Source organism: Octodon degus, unplaced genomic scaffold, assembly GCF_000260255.1.
Source record: "Octodon degus isolate 3935 unplaced genomic scaffold, OctDeg1.0 scaffold00034, whole genome shotgun sequence".
Classification (NCBI taxonomy): Eukaryota; Metazoa; Chordata; class Mammalia; order Rodentia; family Octodontidae; genus Octodon; species Octodon degus.
Window position 1 is genome coordinate 4,452,749 of NW_004524610.1, and position 9,132 is coordinate 4,461,880.

General features: G+C 49.1%; 1 pseudogene; it reads right to left on the reverse strand.

Moving 5' to 3' along the window:
• Window positions 1–8,042: 8,042 nt before the first annotated feature.
• On the reverse strand, window positions 8,043–8,719 carry LOC111816544 (annotated as a pseudogene).
• Window positions 8,720–9,132: the final 413 nt, after the last annotated feature.

A 9,132-nucleotide genomic window follows, 5' to 3' on the forward strand; every position in this document is an offset into this window, starting at 1 on the left:
GTGCGAGTAGGGAAACACTCACTCTGTGCGTCTTCGTGCATCTTACTGGGAGCATAAGGCAGCTTCTACTGGCACGACCTGTAACAATGACAAACGCACGCGTCCCTGGACCCAACAGTTCCGCCTCTGGGGCTCTCATGCTGGTGTAACATGATTTCTATGCCAAATTATTCACTAAAATGTGATCATAAAAGATTGAAATAACCTGAACCTCTGGGAGGGGGCTGGGAAAAAGCTGGCTACCCTCATGGGACACTGGCCCCCAGCTGTGGCAGGGCCCAGTGGTCAGCCGGCAGGGGCTCCTGGGCGCCTCCCCAGGTGTGGGGGGACCGAGGTGCTAACCATTTTCATACGCAGAGGGGGCTGTGAGACCCGAGCACCTCTCTCTGCAAGTGCGTTTCATATTTGGACCCAGATCTTCCCTGAGAGCCTAAGTTTCCACAGCAAGGTCAAGTTGGGAGGGTCGGGTGAGGGCAAGGTTGCCTCTGAGGTCATATTTTTACATTTTGAATTATGAAATAATTAATACAGAAAGTCCCAGCATACAAGGAGTCTCTTGTGAACACAGTTTACAAATTACTGATTCTAGGGGCTGGGAGATGGCTCCATAGAATAAGCGCTTCTCTGGGAAGCACAAGGGCCTGAGTTCAATCCCCAGTTCTGCCAAAAAACCAACCAACCAACCAACCAAACACAAACAAGTTAGTGATTCTAATCTGGTTCTTTCCCCTTGGGGAGCACACACTTGCAACAGCTGTTCTCTGTTCTCTCCGCTTCCTCCTCCCACTTCCCCTCCCCACCCTGCCCTCCTCCTCTCTGTCCCCTTCCCTTCTGCAAAGGACCTGCTTCCTGTTCCTATCACCTGTCTTTTATTTCATTCTTTAATTATGCATAGTTGGTATGGCTCGCTTGGGGAGGCCACAGCGTCTGGAAGCAGCGTGGCTCATCTGTTTTGCTTAACACTACGACTGTGCGGTGCACACATTTTCCTCCTCATGCCCAGGCTTGTCTTCCTCTGTGGCAGAGCAGCACATGCTCCGTGGCATGCAAACACCACATTTGCTCCCTCTATCCACCTGTTGGTGCGTGTAGGGACTACTTCCAAGGTGTAGCTATCACGAGCCACGCTGCTTTACGCACAGACGTACATGGGCCACTGTAACACAATGTCTTTAACTGTTTGCGATGACAACTAGAAGGCGAAAACCTGGATTGAATGGAATTTCCAGTTTTAGTTTTCTGAAGGCTCTGTCCTGACTTCCCCGGTGGTTGTGCTAGTTCGAGTTCCCACTGGCGAGGTGGAAGGGTGCCTTTCTCCTGCGGCCTCGCCAGCCCTTGCTGTTATCATTACGCGGAAGAAGGCACCCTGGCACACTGGAGGCTGTGTCGGAGGCTCAGAGTGAGATCTCTGCTCCCAGCAGGAAGGAAGCGTGTGCCTCCATGTTAGACAAGTCACTGAGGGAGAGAAAGCCACCAATGTCACCACCTTTGAGTTTCACACGGTACCCCACATTCTGGCACAGTGTCCTGGGAAGGCCACCCTCTTGCAACACGACAATACCCACCATTTCTCTGAGTCCTGGTGCTCCTGGGTAGTGACCCATCTGCAGCGACAGGGACTGTGCCCGCGTTGCTGCGCCCAGGTTCTCTGTGGCTGAATGCTGCGTCCCTGTAGTAGATCCTCAGTCCTAATCATACCAAGCATTTGCTTGTCTGTGATGGCACTTACATGGCTTTTGCCAGCTACTGATGTGAGTTCAGGAATGACCCCGAGGGACATTCAGTCCTCCTGTAGGTAGAAGGCCATTATCGAATTGCAGAGCCCCTCCCGGTTTCCGTAGCTTATACAGCGGCCAGGCTGTCTGAAGGAAAGCCGGCCTCCCTCACTGGAAAGCCGCATGCCCATTGCTTCCTTAGGCCACACAGTGAACTTGAAGGAACAAAAGGCCACGCTTCTACATGGGCCGTTCAGTGAAAAATGGAAAACTAAAACCAATAACAGAAAAAAATCGATAATAGGAAAGATTAGTAGCAGTTACTCATAGGGCAGCTGGGTGACCTCCCAGACAAAAGACCATGCAGATGTGAAAAAGATGGACGAAGAAAAGCATAATATTTATTGGACCCAGTGGCATCTGGCCAGGACTCAGGATCATCGTTTACTCGGTGACTCAGCCCCTTGCACAATCTGCTTGAAGGCCCACGTCCCCAGGACAGCTCCGCAGTGCTCCCCGGGGCCTTGCCAACCCACGCTAGCCAGCCCCGTCCGACGTCCCACACGCAGTCCAGCCTGCCGCATTTACCTGCTGCATCACTAATTTCTCTCAGTAGATGACTCCTAAGGTCCCTTAACATGATTCCTTTAATGTACCTTTTCCTGTACATCTAAATAACTGCAGGCATCTGAGCCACTAGCCCTTCCGAATTTCCTGTGTTATTTTGAGCTTCTTCACAAGAAACTCTGGTTATGTGCTGAAAATAAAATGCAGTCAGATGGTTATTCTTCACTCAGGAAGAGGCTGAAAATGCAGGGAGCTTAAAAATAAAGGAGGAAAACGTTCAGCAAAGCTGTTGCCATCCCCAAAGACAGAATCTTTAGTCCAGAAAAATGGATTCCATTTCAATTTAGCACGTCAAAACAAGCTTGAGAAAATAAACATCGTGGCTTAAACAGGTTTCCATCGCTACAAGTTGGTCTTCACTAGGAAAATGGAATCAGAGACAGGACTCCAAAGAATGAGCAAAACAGAATTTATTAGATCAAGTTCATAAACTTTGTTCAACGATCCATAAACTATCAAATTAAGAACTAGGAGAAAAGGTAAGTTTATGTTTACATTTGGGGAATGTTAAGTCTCACCCCAGGAACTCAACACTTTGTGGCTGATCATTAATAATTTACAGTAAAAAGTACAAATTATGTTCTTTCCTGGGAAATACGCAGACTAGCACTACTCCCTTGTCTTTGCTATGTTAATAAAATTTTAGGATGTTGTCACTAGAGGCAAATGTTTGGTTTGTGAACATTCCTGTAGGAAATAAACTATGTTTAGACAAAGTTTTAAAACAATCAGTATCCGGACCAAATGTGTGGTAAACCATGAGGCAGGAACAGGTACTTTAATGTTCGCGAGCCCGTAGCTTGCTTCCTGTCCCTGCCTCTCTGCAGCTTCTCTTGTTGAGGGCCCAGAACCCCGAGCCAAGGAACAAGAAGAGCTGTGTCAGTAAGGAGCCGTTGGCTTCAACCTCAAGGTCTGGCGAACTCTTTTCTAAATAACTTATAATTTCCTGAGAGAATTAATTATTTCTTCTAGTTTGCCAAGAATAGTGCTTTGGGGCAGATCATCCTCCCCGAGCTGCCAGTGAGAGGACTGAGGAAGTCGAGGCGCGGAGGAGACATCTGTGCGAGCTGTGTGGGAAGAACATGTTCGCGGATCTTGACACCCGGGTTGTTTTGTGTAGCCCAAGCCCTAGAGATGCCAGGGCTTCCTCGCTTGGCTTGAAGAAAACGGCGAAGGAAAAAATGCGATCCCAGCCTCTGCTTTCTTAGTCCTTCTCATCTCTTAAGTCGTAAAGTGGCACAACGGTTAATAAATGGCCAAGGAGTCACTGTTCCTGTGTGCAGGTTAATGACCCTGTGAACAGCTCAGCCTCCGCTGTCCCTGTGCTGAGAGGTCTCTGAAAGCGAAGGAAACACTTCCATGAACTTCAAAAAGGCGTGGAGGCTGATTGTTTAAGCTCCTGTGAGAAGACTCGGCGGTGCCCACAGACAGCACTGGGAAGTTACAAGAAAAGCCTTCTCTCACAGGATGTTGCCTGCATGGTGCCCAGGGCCGTAAGGGGACCGGCAACAAGCAGGATGCCAAACAACTGCCTCTCCTGGCGAAGAGACAAGGTCTCATCCATGAGCGGCGGTATTCTATGTGAGTACACATGAAAAGCAAAATCCTGCCTAGTGCTGGCACCCACCTGTAAACCTTGATTCTGGAGGCAGAGGCAAGAGGATTACCAGGAGTTCAAGGCCAGCCTGGGCTACACAGCGAGTTCAAGGCCAGCCTGAAATACATAGTGAGAACCTGTCTGAAAAAATAAAGAAAACAAAAAAAATAGAAACATTTCCCAAATATCTTTTACATATTCTCTAAGTATCACAAATAAAATTTTTTCTTTAAGCAACAAAAATTAATAAAATTCTAGAATCATCTTCAACTATTCCAGAACTCATAAACATACTATCTCAGTTTTTAAAGAAATGCTTCTTTTTTTTCAAAGTTTTATTGATAAACAGATAGCAATGAGACAGTTTCAAATCAAATCGGAAGTACAGTTTCAACAAATAATACACTGCATATATTCTTCTTAGTGGGTAATTGCTGTATAAGATGCGGACTTGTGATCCTATTTACAAACACCATTAGAACAAATCATTCTATTCATTAACAGAATGCAACTATATATCTATCCCAACCACTTTGAATACACAGATACAAAATGGACATTCATAGGCATACCCCATTTTTCTAAGTTCCGTTATTGAATATTATAGGTGTGTAAACTCAGCAAAATATTCTAAAAGAGTCCAGTAGCCCATAATAGCATTGGGTCTTCTATTTAACTGGCAATGTCAGAAATTATTGACCTGAGTCCCCCACAGCTCAACTTAACAGCATGGCTTTAAGAAATGCTTCATTTTTTATGACAAAAAATAACACAAAAAGATATTTTCTCATTATTGCTGTTTCATTCAGATCAAAGATCAAAAGAAGATATATGCTCTGCATAGAAATTACTTTTTTGAGAATTTAAATGTGAAGATTTTCTGTACATTAATTATGTGGAAATAAAGCTGCAGCCTCCCAGTTGGGATTCAGCGGTGCTGCTGCCACTGAGCAGCACCCAAGTGTGGCTTCTTCTCTCCTTGCGAAGCCCGACGGACCCCGGCTCACAGGCATTGACCTGAAAGAGGCAGATGGCCTGGAGCCCCCAGGACGCGTCTGTTAGGAAGCACAGGAATGAGGTCCTAACTTGTCTTGGGGATCTAGCCCCGAGGAAGTCAGCCCTTGCAGCCTCTGCTATCTTTGAAGGCAGTGTCAAAGGAAGGAGAAGGGGAATCCAGCTCCCAGGGAAACCTTCCTTCCTCCCCTGCTCCTGGGAACATGCTGGGCCTACTGTCCTGGTCTCTGCCCAGCTCGAGCCCAGGTGCGACCCATTCCCGGGTGCATGCACTTGATATGCATTTCATAGCAACGCAGAGGTAGGACTTAGCAGAATTAGCCTTTATAGCAAGAGTCTTGGTGTCAGTGAGATAGCTCAGTGGTCTGAGTGCCTGCCTGGGAAGCACAAGGACCTGGGTGCGGACCCTGACACTGCATGCCATGCTGGCCCTGTGCTGAGCTGGCCACCAAGATTGGGAGTAATGACATACACCTGTAATCCCAGAGCTGGCGAGGCCGAGACAAAAGGATCACTATAAGTTCGAACTGTGTAGTGAGACCCTGTGCCAAATAAATAAAAGATTTAAAAAAAATATTTTTTTAAAAAGGGTCTTGGTGTCAGTTGTCTTCTCTGAATTAAGTGAAATTGCCCTTGCCTGGAAACAGTTAAGTCCTTTGTTTGGGAGACAGCTCTTGGCTTTCTTCCTTTTCCCTTGGTGGCTTTTTGTCACCCCGTGGCCCTGTCTTCTCCAGGCTCTCTGGGCACTGTCCTTGTGGTCCTCCTCACACCATCCCTGAAAGACTTAGTCACCGGCTCATGGTCATGAGCTGACTGACAGCCCCAAGAGGCTCTTGGTCAGGACATCAGCTAGATACAGAGGTTTGGGGAGCGCTGGGGATGACCCACCCTGCATCACTGGTATCGTGTGTTAGGTGAAGTTCTGCAGCCCAGGGAGACAGTCTATTGTCAGATCACATGCTAGACTGCATACCAGAATGCCACTGCAGGGGACAGCTGGCTGCCTGTCCCAAGGATCTGGGAGACCCTGAGGTGCTGTGGCCACATCTGGAGCCTGACAGCTGGAGCCGTCCACCTCCATAGCTGGCTCTGGTCTGTGGCAGCATCCCTAGGAGTAAGGGAAATAATTAAACAGTCATTCATTTCACCCATAAATACCCACTTCAGAGAGCTACTATGGACATAACCATTTATTTTTTGTTTTTGAGATAGGGTCTCACTGTGTGGTCTAGGCTGGCTTTGAATTCACTGTATACTTCAGGCTGGCCTTGAACTAAAGCAGTCCCCTGCCTCCACCCTCCGAGTGCTGGGATGACAGGTGCTGCAAGGCTGGTGGTGGTGGAGACCCAGGTGACCGGAACGCCATGCTTGTGGGGCCAGCTCAGGTTGCAGGTTCTGAGCAGCATCAGCACTTCCTTGGGGCCAATGTGGAGTGTTCCAGGACAGATGCTGTCCTGGGGCTGTGGGCCAGGACCAGCACCAGTTACAGGCACCAGAGCCATCCCAGCTTCAAGCTCTGGCCCTCATCTCAAAACTTCTACTGAAATCCTGGCCTCAAGTGCATATGGCTCTACCAAAAATTCAGCTGGCCAGAACCAACCTAGGTGTCCCGTGTCGCCATCCCCATGTTCTCCTCCGCTGTGTTTCCACCCCCTTTTCTTAGGGTGAGCCTGTCCCTGCTCACGCTTGCACGCTCATGGAGCAGATGCTGTCAGGGTTGCAGCCAGGAGGCTTCAAGATCCAACTAAGCCTTTTCCTCTGTGTGAGCTTGTGCACGTTTCTTCACCTCTCTGCCCTGCAGTCCCTCTTCTGCAGAACACAGAGAAGCAGTTCTGCACCCAGGCTTAGTGTGAGGGTGAGAGGAGAGGAAGTTCCGGGCAGGAGGCACAGGCCGAGCATGCATTCCTCTTCTCTCATGCCACGGCTGACCTCTATGTGTGGGCTTGTGACAGGCCCTTGTCCACTGCTACAAATGCCTGCCTGCCCGCCCAGGATCTGTGACAAGATGAGTGCCGTCCTTGCTCCAGTAGAAGCAAAAGAGCTAACAAGCAGTGGTGACGTGACAAGCCCAAGACTTCTGAAGGAAGGAAATCCAGGGCGATGGCACAGGAATAGGAGGCGGTGGGCCGGGATCTGCCTCAGGAGTCTCCGACCCCGACCTTTGAGACCCAGCAGGTTACAGTGTTCATTTCCTCTCCGTGAAAAGGGGTGGGCAGGCATCCAGAGGAGGTGCGAGAAATGGACAGCGGCAGCGTGGCTGCGGATATCTGCTCAGTCACAGCACGGAAAGTCACCCGGAGCCAGATGTAAGCTGACAGAAGTCCTGGGCGCTGACCAACGATATGCAGACAGCTTGTGACAGTTCCAGGTGGACTAGTCAGCTTCAGAAAACTGGGGACAAAATCCAGAATCCTTTCTTTCATTAAAAGATAATTTAAATTTAACTGCGATGTTATAGGAAGGATTCCTGTACCTGGCTATGATGGAAGAATAACTATGAATTTTAATGATACAGTGTCCCATGTTGTCTTTGGATTAGTTATGAACGAACATCTACGCAGTGGTGAATGGCCCCTTTCTTTCCTGTTGGCATGCATCTGACCTGTTATCTGCACTAGAGATGGGATTAAAACAAAAAAGAAACAGTTAAAAATATAGCACCCTCTGCAAGTAAAGCTGTCCTTGAGCTGACCTTCCGTTACACAGTTAGCAAGGGAAAGAAGCTTTCACAACGTTAGGAAGCTCAATACCAGTGCACATTTGTTCAAAGGGTCTGAATATAAGTGACTTGTTTTTTACACACATTTCTAGTTTATTACGGCAAAGGTGAAAATGCCACCTTCTCCACAACAGCAACCAGTAAAATTTATCCCCAAAATAACTCGGTACAAAGTAGGTCTGTTTCAGAATTAAAAAAAGAAAAGAAAGAAAGAAAAAAATTTTACATGAGTTTTTCAATCCTATCTTAAAACATAAAAGAAACAAATGGGCCATCGGCCGCACAGCCCAGCCCCATCCCCTCCTCCCAGAGCAGCTGAAGCCTGGGTCCTCTCACACGGAGGGCGGCTTAGCCGGCGCCCGCCCTCGCATCAGGCGTGCCGGGGCTGTGCAGCCAGCTCCTCCGCAGACAGCTGCTGCCTTGAGCTCCTGCCAGGGCCTCGGCCTCTGCCTCGGCTGCCTCCACGGGTCCCTCTCCGGTGCCACCCGGCCACCGCCACCTCCGGAGCCGAGGTTTCCAGTCTGCCACCTCTGCTCGCGCTCTGCGCAGGTCTTGATTGTGCTTCAGCCTGTGATGTGACAAGCCGGATGCTCCTGGGGCGGCCTTCTGGAGGGCCCCACTGCACTGCTCTGTAGCCTTCGGGGCGTCTGCCTTCCGTTCAAAGCGCACATCTGCTGCTCCTAAACTTCGGCCGAGCGACCACTGTGCCCAGCCGCCCTTGTCGGTGCTTCAAATGCAGCGAAGAGTTCCCGAACATCTGCGTCCCGATACTCCGAAATCCAGCGTAGACACCAACAATTTTCCCCTGTCTCCAGCCGGCAGCACCGCCAAAACCGCTTGTTGGGAAGTTGCTTCGGCCTGCTGTAGGGCGCCAGCGGTTCCTGCCGCGGACGATGGCCGGCAGGTTCCGCGTGGCTCCCCCGGCTCGATTCACTCGCGCTGCGGCGTGCACCCCACCGCCACGGCCGCCGCGCCTAGCTGGCTCCGGTTCCGCTTAACGGTGTTGTCCAAAGACATGTCCATTTTGTGGGCCATGGCGGACACGGAATCGGGCCTGGGATGGAGCCTAGAAGGGATCTTTTGTTGGGTCTGAGTTCAATCCCTGGTTCTGAAGGAAAAAAAAAAAAAAAAAAAAAAAAAAAGAATAAGAAAAAGAAAAGAAAAGAAAGAAAGGAAGGAAGAAAAGAAAAAAAATGGGCCGGGGAGATGGCTCAGAGGAATAAGCACTTCCCTGGCAAGCGAAAGGGTCTGAGTTCAATCCCCCGTTCTGGCCACACCCTCTCCCCCTCCCCCCAAATATATATATAACCAATTGTGTTTAGCTGTAACAGTGAATCCACTCACAGCTATGAGTATAACAGCAGTGATGGACAAGCTCACCCGCGATGAGCATTCACAGTTGTATTGCACTTTTAGACATTTTACACTCTCTCATTTAGTAAAATTTCACTTTCTTTCTT